The sequence below is a fragment of the Gadus macrocephalus genome, chromosome 20, assembly GCF_031168955.1.
Source record: "Gadus macrocephalus chromosome 20, ASM3116895v1".
NCBI lineage: Eukaryota > Metazoa > Chordata > Actinopteri > Gadiformes > Gadidae > Gadus > Gadus macrocephalus.
In genome coordinates, this window is record NC_082401.1 from 8,300,917 (window position 1) to 8,316,036 (window position 15,120).

Below are 15,120 nucleotides of genomic sequence, written 5' to 3' on the forward strand. Positions count from 1 at the left end.
AGTTGCCTGGAAATTATGAAGACTTGGAGAAAGTGCAATTTTCGAGTAATTGCCATCGAAGCTGTCAAATTGGCCTTTGAAAACCAAGAGTCTCCTTCTCTGTTCGTGTTTGGGATCAGAGAGGAGGCGTAAGAGGAGGAGGAGGAGAGAGTGAGGTGGGAGTTTGGGTGGTATTTTTAGAAACCTTCATTCCACTGGCACGGCAGTCAAGCACAACATACCTTCTGTGTTGTGCTTTCCTCCTCTAGACAAGTACTTTTCCCGCCTCTGTGTTTTTGTGCATGTGTGCATGTGTGTTTGGGTGTGTGTGGGTGTGTGTGTGTGTGTGTGTGTGTGTGCCTGTGTGTGAGCATCGGTGCATGTGTGTGTTTTTGTGTCCGTGCAAGCGTTCAAGTGTATGTCCACTTGTGTGTGTGTTGGGTGTGTGTGTGTGTGTGTGTTTGTGTTGGGGAAGTGCGCCAGTGTCCTGGCTTTGCCGAGGGTCAGTAGGCAGGATCTTTTTATAGGACGGCCTTGCGCTAACTTGAGTGAAGACAGAGCTGTGGACTCCGTTCGGTGACCACTCCCAGGAAACAGTTACTGTTGTCCACATGTGAGGCTCCTCATCTCAGCAGAGTCACAACAGCCATTACACCGTTCCATATCTCACATGTTCCTCTCAGTAACACGGGGGTTTTGCTCATTGTGGGTCAGGAGCTGTATGTGGTTCACAGTAGGGCAGCAAGTGGCTTGTAGGATGCCCCCAATACATTTTCTATTCCCATTTGCTTCCCTGTTTCGTTGAATCATGAGTATGTTTGAAGAGCGATAATTTGCCTACTTGATTATCTTTGTTGAGGGGTTTGTTTGTTTTTTAGCTCAAAAATACCAACAAGCAGTGGCTGTACTGATCACACCCAGAAGCTTTCGGGCTGGGAGTCAAACCAACACCCTCACCGCTACGCAACCCTGCACCATACCTTTTGAAAAAGAGAAATACGTCAATAGTATCGCTATGGCGATGCTGTGTGTATGTGTTGTGATATTCATTATGTAAAGGAACACTGGGTCTGGTGGAAAGATATCCGGGGGCTCGAACAGCGAGACGGGGATGTGGCAGAGGGAGAGCCAACAGGTGCATTCATGAGAGAGAGAGAGAGAGAGAGAGAGAGAGAGAGAGAGAGAGAGAGAGAGAGAGAGAGAGAGAGAGAGAGAGAGAGAGAGAAGGAGAGAGAAGGAGAGAGAGAGAGAGAGAGAGATCCTGGATGAGGAATGAGAAGGAGGAAGTGGGATGATGGATTGTGGAGGAAGCGTGGTGCCAGAGGAGCGTTCAGGTTTCAGGTTCGGAATGTACTGATGCTGCCCTTGGTTTTTGATCCACCCATGTCGGCAACCAGCTGATTTCTCTCATAAGTTACACCTCTGGGCCCAAGCACATCCAGACGGCTGCCAGTGAATACCGGCGGCGGCACTAGTGCTTGGTTTTCTTGGATTGAGCCTGCGTCCGTCTAGGTCAAAACTGCAAATAAGAACACTCTGAATGATGAATTAAAATATTAACAATAAGAAAAACCCAGATTTTCTCCCAAAATCCCTACAGTCTTCTACAGCAAGTCAGGTATATAGCTGAGTTTAGCTAGTTTACTTTATTGTTTATTGGTCAGGGAACTCACACAATTTCTATTGCTAGCTTTCATATTTGGTCCCAATGCCGGGGAGGCAATATTATAAGATAGAAATATACAATACAATACAATACAATACAATATGATTAAATGCAGTACAAGATAATAACAGAATTACTATATTGTTCTTAATCACACTTATAACCCATTTTGCTCCCACTTGAAATTAAATATAACCAATCAACACAAAGAAAATGAATTATGGCTAGCGGACCTTTAATAACAATTTAAAACAGGTAAGAGATTAGCAGTGTCTGATGAAGAGATGGAGAAGTTTCGCTGTGGACACTTTACAGCTTGTTTAGGGGATCTTGCTCTGGGCCATTGGCCTTTTCTGGTAGTTCTGTGCAGGTGTACTGCAGAACCATCAGACAAGGTGCTGCAGACTATGAGTTGAGAAGGAAAGTTAAAGAGATAAAGTATTGGGATTCGAACACCGAAAACCCATTCTGTCCCAACTTCATTTTTGATGAACAAAATAGTTCATCAAAGTTCACCACACGCAGATACACACACATATGCACACACACACACACACACACACACACACACACACACACACACACACACACACACACACACATGCTCAAACATAAGCACTAAGCACACATTTGCACAACACACACACCCTCAGATTGCTAGAGGTTACCTTGCACCCTCCTTCGCCATGCTGGAGTGTTGGTAAGTGTGTGTGTGAACGCTTTCTCCAGCGCCCAGAGGAGGAGCCGTCTGTCTCCGTGGTGATGCTGTCATGTTCGTGAGCAGAGGTGACGAGAGCTGACAGCTCGCAGGAGATTAACCGGGCCGTTGCCGTGGAAACGATCATGTTCCTGCACAGCCCCGGAGCCGCATGCTCAACCAGGAGTGCACACACGCAATAAACACATACACACACACACATACACACCTAATAAATACATGGCCATACAGACACGCACACAAAATACATGTCTTCTGTTGTACTTTTGTGTTGGCGTCTACGTGCACTGCAAGAGTGCACGTAGACTGATGCATTTCACGGTATGTACGAGCGTGCAAAGTGGATGATACACACGTTGCTCATGTATTTTGAACAGCGTGTGAATGGAAAAACAGCTGACTTGCAGTTTGCACACACACATAGGCGTGCACACACATGCATGCACATGCACTCAGGCAAACTTTGAAACCTCTCAACTTCTCCAAACTACACACGCATAGTACTGGTGTACCCTCGCAATCATCAAGAGCACTCAAAATCCCACACAACTCTTTATCCTCTATATCTCTGACTGCCAAACCTAAGTCAACTCTGCCTCTTGTATTGCAAAGAGTTACAGGCACATCTGAATTATTCACGTCACTGTCACGACAACATCTGCCACATAGCCGATGAAATGATGAGGGGCTAATAAGTCCAGGCCAAACCAGAAAATAGGGAACCTTAAAGTGTTTTACTACTCATAATATTTACTACTTGTAAATATTTTCCAATCGATTCATAAATGATCATTCTGATGTATAACGATCAATACGGAATATGATTAAATAAAGATTAAGGATAAAAGAAGAACAAAGCAAAGCGATCCATAATCATCTTAAAGTTGTAGTCACCCTTTAACGTAATTCAGACTCACAGTAATGAATACAAAACAAAGCCCATGTTGTGGTTTTTGTCGGTGTCGCTTGGAAGCACTTGGAAGGCTTGTGCCTGGAGAACAGTGTTGGCCGGGCTCGTGACACGGGCACCGTGCCTCCTGTGGGTCTAGCATGCCTCTGTCAGGGGGCCAGGGAGCTGGGGAGAACAGACCACATCACATAGCACCTCATGCATCCATCAACCTGCCCCCAGCCCGCTGCGAGAGACGAAGGACCGGCCACCTTCTGCCAAACAGGATCAGCTTACAAATAAGAGAAAATAATGGTTTTGAGAGCTTTTTTCTTTGTTTGTCCCCTTTATATTTTATTACTGTTTGACTGAAGGTTCAAGATGTCAGTAACAGTTGAAGTTCAAGGATGCCGCCCCTTTTTAACTTTGTTTTTGGGCTTTACTCTCCATTTACAACATACAAAAAACCAGAAGGTTCTCCTTAAAATCTGCACGAGTTGAAAAAACAAGGAGGCGTTCCAAAACTTGAATGCCAGGCTCCCTGACTTGTTGATGATGCCTGGAATCCAAGCATTTCATTTCACTCCTGCTGCTACATTTTCAATCAATCTGTGTAAATCAATCAGCTTGATACTAAAATGAATTTGCAACTCAGTGTATATATATACTGGATCAACATCCACAGTATTTTGGATCTGCCGTTCGCGAGACAAACTGTGTCATCAGATTAGTCACATCGACGTTTGAGTTAAGAAAACAAAATGACAAAATGACGGCACTCTTCAAATGCCATTCACATCTTGAAGACTGATTCACGCACAAACTATTACCCAAACAAGATTAAAGAACTTGAACCATTTGATGGGGATTTGTGCCTTATCCCCAGGCCACATACATACACATGAATATACACACACACACGCAATGTATATACGCACCCATTAACACAGACACATTGTGTGTGAGTGTGTGTGCATGCAAATTTGTGGGTGCAAGATTTATCAAGTTTTTTTTTTGTGTGTGTGTAGGTGTGCATGTATTAGCATGCATGTATCCATCAGCACACGTGCACAAGTGCTTGCAAGCATTTGTGTTTTTGTGTGTGCGTGTGTGTGTGTGTGTGTGTGTGTATTTCAATGGCCCGGGGTTGATGTCAACAAAGAAATACACTGCCATTCCTGGAAGGCTAATTAGTCTGAACAAGCAGCGTCAGAGCTCTTGAGCTTACAAAGTGTGCTGGAGCCGGGCACACTCCAGAGACTGCAGCTATGTTGCCCCTGCCCCGGCCAAAATCCCCCCGGGGCCCGTGGCAGCATGCTAAGACCTAAGTCATATGAGTCAACTTACAGAGCAGCAGTTTTAAATCTGCAACAATTAAAATCATCCTTTTAAGTAGATAATAATGTTGTGGTATAAATCTGTCACAATGTTGATAAGTGCCCGCACGCGAAAAACTGCAGATGAAAACAGACACACACCCACAAAACAATACACACATACACACAGGCACAGTCAAACATGTGGCAATGTTCACGTGTCTGTTGGCAACATTGCCAACATTGTTTCGCAGAGAGAAAATCAATGTTGCCATTTTGTATTGCGCCGGCCAATTGTGCTTAAGGCAGCAGATGATGGATAAGCCCGGTCTTTAAATAGGTAGGACAAGTATCTAAGTGTTGGTTTAACCTTTTTGTTTTCATGGACCTTAGATAAGACTAATCGCATGACAAGAGGTGACACATCTTGCTGGATTGTTCTGTGAGGTAATAGCTTTCCCACAGGTGTACAGCGGTTGGCAATCACTAGGAACACTCAACGCTGCATGCATGGGATTTAAAAACAATTGATCCGTTGGTGTCAATCAATCAATCAATAAAACTCTTCTTTATGGTGATAGCGTGCACCACATTCAAGAGATTCAGTGAGGCAACGGACACAAGAAAAACAAATGTTGTGAAATGAGTTCATATCGAAATCTCTGAGATTATTTAGGGAGGTCGATTTCTACTTCTTTCGGCTCAATTAGAAGAAAGTTCAACTAAAAAGGTATGTTTCAAGTGAAAGTTTAAGTGAGTTTGGTTCAGACCAAAATGCTGAAAGTATGGTGGGAGGAGTTGGCACTAACTCCCAAGCCCCAAGGCAATGTATCGTCAAGGCTTTCCAGTAATCAAAATAAAACTCTGTTTCCCACAATGCCGGAGGGCAGAACTAACCAGCCTTCATACTGTCTCTAGCTGCTACAATTAGAATGGGTGGTGGATGTTTTTCAACCTTGCTCTGCAGGTTCTTATGCTCTAGATGTTTCAAAGCCGTACATACGCCAAGGGAATACATTTGACATTCTTTCCTTGACACAGATTCTACATTCTACATTCTTGAATACTTACCTTCCATTAGCCTGGCACTCAAGGTTTTTACTAAAGGCTCCGGTTGGAGCCTCGACTCTTCGTTGACCTTTCCTAAAACGGCCTATTCTGCTATACATGCCGCGCAGTGTGCTTTTAGCTGCCCCGAGTGCAGTCGTAATTGAAATATAATGCACACATGATTCATCTTAATGAGTATCTCTTCTGACTTCCCCTTCAGATTCTGAGCGGAGTTCGACATTGTGATGGTGTGTATATAGTGACGAGTGTGACGAGTGGGTACCTCAATAGGCCGTAAGAGAGAGAGAGAGAGAGGATTGTCTCTTAACATGAGAGACTGTGTTCGTTGCACACCGGGGTTAAACGAGTAAACCTCCGCAAGTGGAGTGATTCAGAGGGAAGCCAACGCACCAGAACATGTGTGAAGATATTGAAAGAGAGAGAAAGGAACATGGTAGGTCTCATGAGAAGCAGACGGGTGGACAGACGTGCACACCCACGCAGGCAGGCAGGTAGAAATACGGCGGGAGAACGAAAGACACAAACACAGGCATGGGCAAAGACATACAGGCAGAGTCACACACATATTCACACACACACATGCAAACAGTCTGTCTGCGTGTCTGGATCTATTTGTGCAGGCTTCAAGTTCTTTTATTGGGTTTTTTTCTCTGCCTTCAACCCCCCTGATCCTCCGTGAGTGTAGACACTAGTCTCATTGAGTGCAGATCGTACTACTAGGTGTGGCACAGTGGCAGCGGGGAGGGAAACCTAAACCAGACCGGTCTCAGGCCCCGCGATCGGCCTCCTGGATCCCCTCTCCCTCCGGCTGCCCCGGGGAGGAGGTGGAGGAGGAGGAGGAGGAGGAGGGGAGGAGTGGAGCGTAAATCACACCACACAGGCGTGGTCCACCGCACAGAGCCTCGCCGCGGAGTAGGCCCGCCACTGGCGCTGGCCTGGCGCGGAGACACACGCAAGGGGAGAGACGAGGACGAGGACAAGGAGGAGAAGGGGGAGGAGGTGGAGGAGGAGGAGGAGGAGCAGTGGTGGTGTGGGAGTGTGTGTGTGTGTGTGTGTGTGTGTGTGTGTGTGTGTGTGTGTGTGTGTGTGTGTGTGTGTGTGTGTGTGTGTGTGTGTGTGTGTACGTGTGTGTGTGTGTGTGTGTGTGTGTGTGTGTACGTGTAACTGTGTGTGTCGGTATTTGTGTGCCTGTGCATTGTCGGCACAAACACCAGCGTCCTGCAGCAATGCAATGCCGGGGCCAAGTGTGGGGGCAACTGGGGGCCGATGTGGGGACCAAGGGGCCCCTGCCAGGTTCAGAGATCCAGAGCAGTGCTCCGGTGTATGTTTACACTCCCGTAAGGAGGCAACAGTCACAGCAATCTCATCTGGATTCACATGGCTACTTTGCATGGGAGACGCTGGAAGTAAACCTTGGAGGACTCTGTTAACCATCTGAGGGAGATGTTTGGATTTCACAGTGAATGTGTGTGTATGTGTGTGTGTGTGTGTGTGTGTGTGTGTGTGTGTGTGTGTGTGTGTGTGTGTGTGTGTGTGTGTGTGTGTGTGTGTGTGTGTGTGTGTGTGTGTTTGTGTGTGTGTGTGTGTGTGTGTGGGCGTGTGGGTGTATGTGCGTTCCTGTATTTGTATCATTCTCTGATTGATTTTGTGTGTTTGAAAGATAGTGTGCATATGTTTGTTTGTGTGTGTGTGCGTGTGTGTGTGTGTGTGTATGTGTGTGTGTGTGTGTGTGTGTGTGTGCGTGTGTGTGTGTGTGTGTGTTTTGTGTTTAGAATAAAGAAATGGAAAGTGATCTGGCATAATAGATTGGCAAAGTATCCACAATCTCTCTCTGTTGAGCATGCAGGCAAGGAGTTGGTTAAGTCAAACTCTTCCGCTTGTTTTGGGACCTTATAAAATGATGCAACGGATTCTAGTAAAGTATATGAAAACAAATAGCAACTGATGTCTGTTTTCTAGTTATCAATTGACTTTAGATTTCCTATTGGATTAACTAAACAATAACATCTGCAGCAAAAAAGAAACACTCTGGCCAGTACCCCTCACTCAAGTCCAGTTCCTAGAAACTAGAACTTATTTTCTAGATGTTTTTATTGGCTCCCGGCGTTGTGTGAGTAATACAACATTTTGAGCCATTCAGAGCTGAAGGCCCCCCTCTTGGGTTGGCCCATTAGTTAACAGAGTGATAACAGTTTTGAAAAGCAGCTTCTAGCTAATCGACCCTCCGGCTAATTGACCCTTGGATGCTAAAAATTAACCCCAGAGTAGCCTGAATGTTAGCCAACTGTCTTCAACTGAAATTAGTTCTGTTCTTTCTGACCTTTAAATCTTTTTGTAATATTGGATGCTCCAACAGTAGTCTTCCGCAGTCGTGTTTCCGTCCCAGGTATCAATATTTTATATTACATTTTCGACACAAAGAGTATATATTTTTTTTTGTGTGAGAACAAAATGAGCGATATAAATAACGATGGCCACGGCCTAAGAGCTGGAATGTTTATCAATGTATCCCCCGGAAACCACGCGAGCGTCACACTGCGTAGTGAGGCCACAACCATACGCCTCCAGGGGAATAACATGGGAAATCTTTGCTGGGCGATGATGACACAGGACCCGCCAATCGCAGAGTGACATCATTTGCCTGGTGTACCGCAGGGAGCCATGCTGGGACGCCTCGCTTGATTCCTCATAACCGTTAATCAATTTTTTTTTTTGTCATGTAGCAGATGCTTTTATCCAAAGAGACATATAGTGACACACTTCTTTTAAATACATATCATTAAGGGGCGGGTTGGGGTAGGGTATCTCAGGGCAGTTTAAAGAAGATTTGTACCTATTACTCCCATTTACTAATGTATTAATATTAAGCCAATCCGTAGGTGTTTTATTTTAAAAAGTGACTTAAGATTCATGTCTACAAGGACCCTATTGGTTAGGTTAGGCCATCTTGCGAAAGGCTGCCTAAAGGTAGGTTGTGGACATTGGGGTTCAAACCCAGAACCTTTCATTTGGGAGACAAACTTTAACACTAACCATGAGACTAAATCCGATCTCCATCTTGCCTGCACTGAGCTGGTCCCGTCGGGCCCAACTGGAAGAGCGTGGCATTAACATTTTCCAGGTGTTAGGGGTTCGATCCCCACTGGGCCACCCACGCTAAGAATGTATGCCCAAGTGTCAGCCAAGTGGCAGTTATCTATCTGCAGAACAGAACTTTCTGCCATTATAAGTTAAACTACAGCCATGTTATGAGAACATAAACTATGAAGAATTAAATTAAGACGTGTGAAACTTTCACCAGTAAAAATGTGAGTCAGCAATTACAGATAGACTGTTCTATCAAATACATTTTCTCTCACGGAAAGCTAGAATTGGTTTATGCGCCAAAGTCTTAACCCTCTTTACCAAAGTGAGTGCTTCCAAGAACAAAATTAATTTATTTTTTTTTATTCTGCTAAGTACGACTAAAGGGGCCTGGGTAGGCACTTTCAATTTCCTTTAATTAACGTGAGCATTTGGTGGAGTTCTTAAATACTGGAGACTGTCCAGTTTAATTTTGAGCGATGTAATTTGTCACCTTGAACTCTGCTTCACACTCTGAGCCGCAGCTCCAGCAGAAAGCAGCACAAGTTTCAAGATTACCAATAATAATTATGTTCTTTTAAAATGCACACACACCGTGTGAAAGTGTTAACTCAGTGCGGCTAACTACAACATGGGTCAACGAGCTGCTTTAGGATGTATTTTAGAAAGCAAAATGGGAAACTAGCTTCTTATGGGATTGTTTTCACTGACTTCAATGGCTTGATTCTCTTTCAGGCTACGTCTGAAATCAGTCGTAGCCTTTTCAAATCCTGTTTTTCCGCCCTACACTAGTTGCAACGACATTGTTTACGATTTTCTAAATATGTGTAAACTTCTCAACGCTTTTCTAGCTCATTAGCTGGTTTTACTCGCTATCTTTAATCTAGTCTATCCATGCTATGATAGTAAGACTTCGATCTTTCCAGTGTAATCCTTCTCATACTATAGTTATCCATGTCATGCTAGCAGGTATTCAGACCTTTTCCTGCGCTATGCTAGCTTTATTGTTGTTTAATTCCTCTGCCATTCTGTGTAACCATCTATGAACACTCTGTCGCCACCGCGGCTGGGTGGGGACAAAGCCACATTGGCCTTTAAAACCACTTTCCAATGTCAAATCGGTTATTTGGAAGAACCCACCATACTCACGCATGTGTCCCGATGAAAACGCACTGATACTGTTGAAAAGCTGCAAAACAAATATTTAAATCCACCTAATTCACCGTCTCGTCGGTTTCAACCGAGACATCCTTGGTTGTATACGTCAACGCTTTGAGCGCAGCGCTCCAAACATGACCGCACTTTGGATTTATCGGTTAAAACCAACAATGCGACACGAGAAGTGGATTCAAATGTTTGTTTCGCAGCGTATCAACAAACTATCAGTGCGTCTTTCATGAGGACACATGCGTGAGTATGGGGCATACTTTCAAATAACCAATCAAACATTTGGAAAGTGGTTAAACCAGTGTATTTTCGTCCCCAGCAATCCGCGGTGGTGACAGGCTCCAGAGCCAAGTGTATTCATACATGTTCATACTGAAGGCAGGAGGCACATATGGGGCTACTGTAGTCCTTCTCCTTTTATAGCTCCTCATGCAATGCTAGCTCTAATTTAGTATTTTTCCTGCACTCTTCATTTTTTTTTCTCCTCAATGTGCTATGCTATCTGTCATTTAGTTCTTCCATGCACTGCACCAGCTAGCTCCGATAGCATAGTGGTGGGGGGGGGGCTGCCTGATCTCCTCATCAGGACGGACAGTGTGTTATTTCCAGGAGCTGGTTTTTCTCAAAAGCCTGAGCGCTGGCGGCAGGCCGCGGCGTGTTTAGCAGGACTCTGGATGCTCTCCGAGACCCAGACCCTCCGGGATCCAGCCCGGGGATCTGCCTCCCCCCGCCAAACTCCTGTCACTCCTCTCTGTCTGTGTTGGCCCAGTCCCGGGCTCAGCTCCTTCCACGGGAGAGAGAGGCTGATAAGCTGGAGACGGAGTAAGAGGGTGTGAGTGGGCTTACACTTGCATTTTATTTGGTGTTGTTTGGGGTTGTGTTGTTGTTGTTTTTGAGGTTGTGCGGAATGTTTTTTTTTATGTGTGTGTGTTTAAATGTTTCTATGTACTCAAGCAAATGCATTTGTATGTGTTTATGTCTGTTCAAATTTGTGGTGTGTGTGTGCATGTGTGTGTGTGCGTGTGTGTGTGTGTGTGTGTGTGTGCGTGCTGCAAGCGTGCTTGTGTGTGTGCATATCTGTGTGTGTGTGTGTGTGTGTTCAAATGTGTCTGTGCGTGTCTGTGTGTGCATGCATGTGTGTGTGCGTGTTCAAGTGCGTGTGTGTGTGTGGATGCGTGCGTGCATGTGTTTGTGTGAGTGTGTGTTCAAATGTGTGTGTGTGTGTGTGTGTGTGTGTGTGTGTGTGTGTGTGTGTGTGTGTGTGTGTGCGCGTGTGTGTGTGTGTGTGTGTGTGTGTGTGTGTGTGTGTGTGTGTGTGTGTGTGTGCGTGCGTGCGAGTATGTGTGTGTGTGTGTGTGTGTGTGCTCAGGTAGGGGGGAATGCAACCATGCGTTCATGCATGCGTTGGTCTGCAGGGTTCAGGTAGGTACCACCGTTGATTAAAATCAGCCGCGCTCTGTGATGTAGACCCTGAGCTATGTCTGAAAAAATATACATTGCATCTGCTATGTCTGCTGTGTGTGCGTGTGTGTGTGTGTCTGTGTGTCTGTGTGTGTTTGCGTGGAACGTTTACACTGGCAGAGGGGAAACCGTACACACAGTAAAAACCCATATCCTTTACAGTATGTGAAAGAGAAGGGGGGAGGTGGGGGTAGGGGTCTTATCTATAGATTGAACAGGGGCCAGCAGCCAACACAAAACCACAACCTGGAGGCGTTTGGCGTTAGGAAGAAAAGATAAGGGCAGGGCAAATATTATCTCTGAATATTTGGTTTGTGGTGGTGAATAGGGGCACCAGCATACTAACAAGGCCTTACTTCACTGTCAGCCTGTCAGAGGCTGCATGTCTGATAGCATGGCACCACGGTTTACAGACTTTGTAGTGTGTCACTGACATGATTGTTCAAAGTTATTCACTGCTTGCCAAAACATGTATTACAGGTGTTGACTGACACATAGGAAAATATTTTGTGTTTTTCTTTTTCTTTCACGTGTGCGTGTGTGTGTGTGTCTCTGTGTATGGGCCTTTGCGCCTTTGCCGACGGGTCGGTAGGAATCCCATTTGCAATCTGTTAAAAAAAACAAAGAAACAAATAAGCCAACCAAAAAGCGTTGCTCCTGACCTAGTTTTGAAAAAATGTCAGACTAGTTTCACAAAAGTTAGAACCAGTAGAAAAAGGTCTAACTAGTTTCACAAAAGTTGAACTCGTGGAATTAAGCAACAGCAGCTCAGACAAAGCCAGCGACAGCCCAGTGGGCCAGGTGAACCGCTCTGCGGCAGCATTCCAGCCGTCCTGTGACAGTAAGGATCTGTTCTCCCTCCACCTCAACGCCATATATCCACGTGTGCACCGCACGTTTCTGTGACCCGAGCGATCGTCGGCCGCTGATGAGGATGATGATGATGATGATGATGATGCTCGAACGATGAAAATTCCGATGAGAGAGTGATCCTAACGGGGAGCGGAATACACGCGCAAAGCGAAAGACCCCCGGGGGGAGCTCACCCGTTAACTAGAGTCAAATGTATCTGTCACAGGATGATTATCAGCCCCCCACTCCCGCTCCCTTGCCTTTCCCCTCCCCCCTCCCTCTTCCCTCCCTCCTTTTACCCCTCCTTCCCTCTCCCCTCCACTCCATACTCTTCTCTTAAGAAGAGTATGGAGTTTTTAAGAAGCAAAGTTGAGCATTTTACTTAACCATCAAAGTCAAAATGTAAAAGTGTATAGCAGAATTTTGTAAATTGACTGGTTATCGTGAAAAACAGAGACAACAAGCATGACAACAATGTGCACACACAAACACACACAGGCACACAGACACACACACAGGCACACACAGACACATCTAGCAGTACAGAATATGGGAATGCTCAGCCCTTTTATTTCAACATACTGTTTGGTGTCGTGGTATTGTACCTAGCCTCATGAAAGAATTTAGAGTTTGGATTATGTATTTTCTGGTGAGTTCGTGGCGAAGTTCTCCTGGTACAATCCTTTTGAGATACAGAGGGGCTATCCTACTTGCAAAGCTCCCATCAACGGCCGTATATTATTTTGGTTTGTCGTGGGCCCTATGATCGCACACTTTGGAAAAGGATCATGTGGATGCGTTTATGTCTGAAACACACATGTGTCTCATTACAAAAGCATCAGGTGTTACCGTGTGTTGCCGAGAAGGGATCTTTGAAAAGTGATTTCCATGTGATTAAGACGGGTGATTAATTTGGGGGAGTTGGGACTAATTATGCACAGCTGTAAAAGTAGGGGGAGGAGGAGGGAATTAGTCATGTTTAAAACGGAAGAAGAGAGACAGTGACAGAGCGCGCTCCGTGGCTTCACTTTAAAACTCCCTTTAATCCAAATATATCACTTAGTGCCCCTACTGTTATGATTATTATAATAGAGGTAGGAGAAGTAGCAAGCTATAGTAGTACTTGAATTAGTAGTGGTATTATTAACCAGTCATATGCCAATGTTGATAATATTTCAAAGGCAAGGATGCTTAATATAAACTTTTAAACCTTGGCGTCATAATATTTTAGATCAACAAACACGCATCTAAAACGGAATTAACCCAAATCGCTGCAACTGATTAAAACCCACACGTTGGCACAAAACTTCTTACATAATTAATTAGTAGAATAATATTAATATTAATAAATAATATAATAACCCTTCCTGTGCTTCATCTCAACAGACCCAGAGATCATGTGTGTGCTGCGGTTGGCCCCTCTAGCCCTGCCTAGGGGAGAGGACACTGAGTCCTAGACCAGCTGCTGCCCTCCCTGTTCTCACTCAGAGTCCTGCTCCCTTAACCCGGGCCAGAGCCACAGATACTGGACCGCACTCAGTCAGGAGGGAAGGGAAGAGGTTGCAAGGATAGAGAACAAGGGAGAGAAGGAAGAAAGAAGAGAAAGAAGAGACTTGAAGGGAGTGGGAGATTGAGGAAAGTGAACGGGGGAGAGAAAGTATAGAGTAGAAAAGAGTGAAAAAAAGAAGAAGAGGAAAAGCAGAAGGGAGTGGGAGGTGGGGAGAGCAAAAGAGAGGGAAGATAAAGAGAGTAAGAGAGAGTGGAGGAAGGGAGAAAAAGGAGAAAGAATCGAGCAGAGAGAGATGGGAGAAGAAGAAGAGAGACAGACGAAGAGAGCGCAAGAGAGAAGCAGGAAGGGAGAGATGGGGGGGAAAGAGGGGAGAGAAGAGAAGGAAGAGCGCGAGAGAGAGAGAGAGGAGAGAGAGAGGGTGAGGGGAGACTGAGAGAGGGAAGAGAGGAGTGACAGATTGCGAAGAGTCCTGGGTCGGTGGAGTGGAGCTGGACCAGAGCAGGAAGCTGGACCACAGCGGTCCACCTTTCATGTGTCCAGCCAGGATGGAGAGACAGAGGGAAAGGAGAGAGAGGGGGGAAGCAAAGAACGCAGAGCAAGGTTTGGAAAGAGAGAGAGGGGGGGGGGGGTGTTTGAATAACAAAAGAGAGGGAGAGAGAAAGGAAGTAAAGGGGAGAGAGAAGAATTAATGGAAAGAGGGTTGGTAAGAGAAAAGAGGGATAGAGATGGAACGATATAAGAAGCAAAGGGGAGTTAGTGAGAGAGGTTGTGGAAAGAAAGAGCGAGAGGTAAATAAGGGTGAGAGTGTACAGAAAGAGAGGAATTTGATAAAGTGAGAGAATACAGAAAAGAAGGGGGTCGTGGAAAGCAAAAGGGGGACAGAGAGAGAAAGCGTAGAGGAGTGGGGGGGGGGGGGGGGGGGGGGGGGCTGGAGGCGAGAAAGAGAGAAAGCCACAGATCCCAAAACCAAACTTCATTGTCTGTGATGACTAACTCGGATTTTTCCACGTCGAGCGGACGGTGAATCCTCCTCGGGTTCGGCTTCTCATTGATATAAATGTTGAGGCCCTCAAACAGCGCCAGGACGTTTCTCTTCTCTGCTCATGCCATGTGTTTATTCAGTTGTTAAATCCACCAGTGTTTTTCCGATGTGTTGAGTGACAAAAGCCATCAATAAATTTAAACAGTCAAGTGAGTTCTGTTCCGAAAGCAGACGTTCGGCAAAGTATAACAAAACGAGTTCTGGAACAAAAACACAGCGTGGAGTTATGGAAATACGAAAAAAAAAATGGGAAAAGCGGCCATGGAACATCTTCAAGGTTATGTTTGTATGCCGGTTCTTTGACAGTGAATAATTATATAAACTACACTCAAACTGTGATTAGACAGATCTTTAAAAATAAAAGA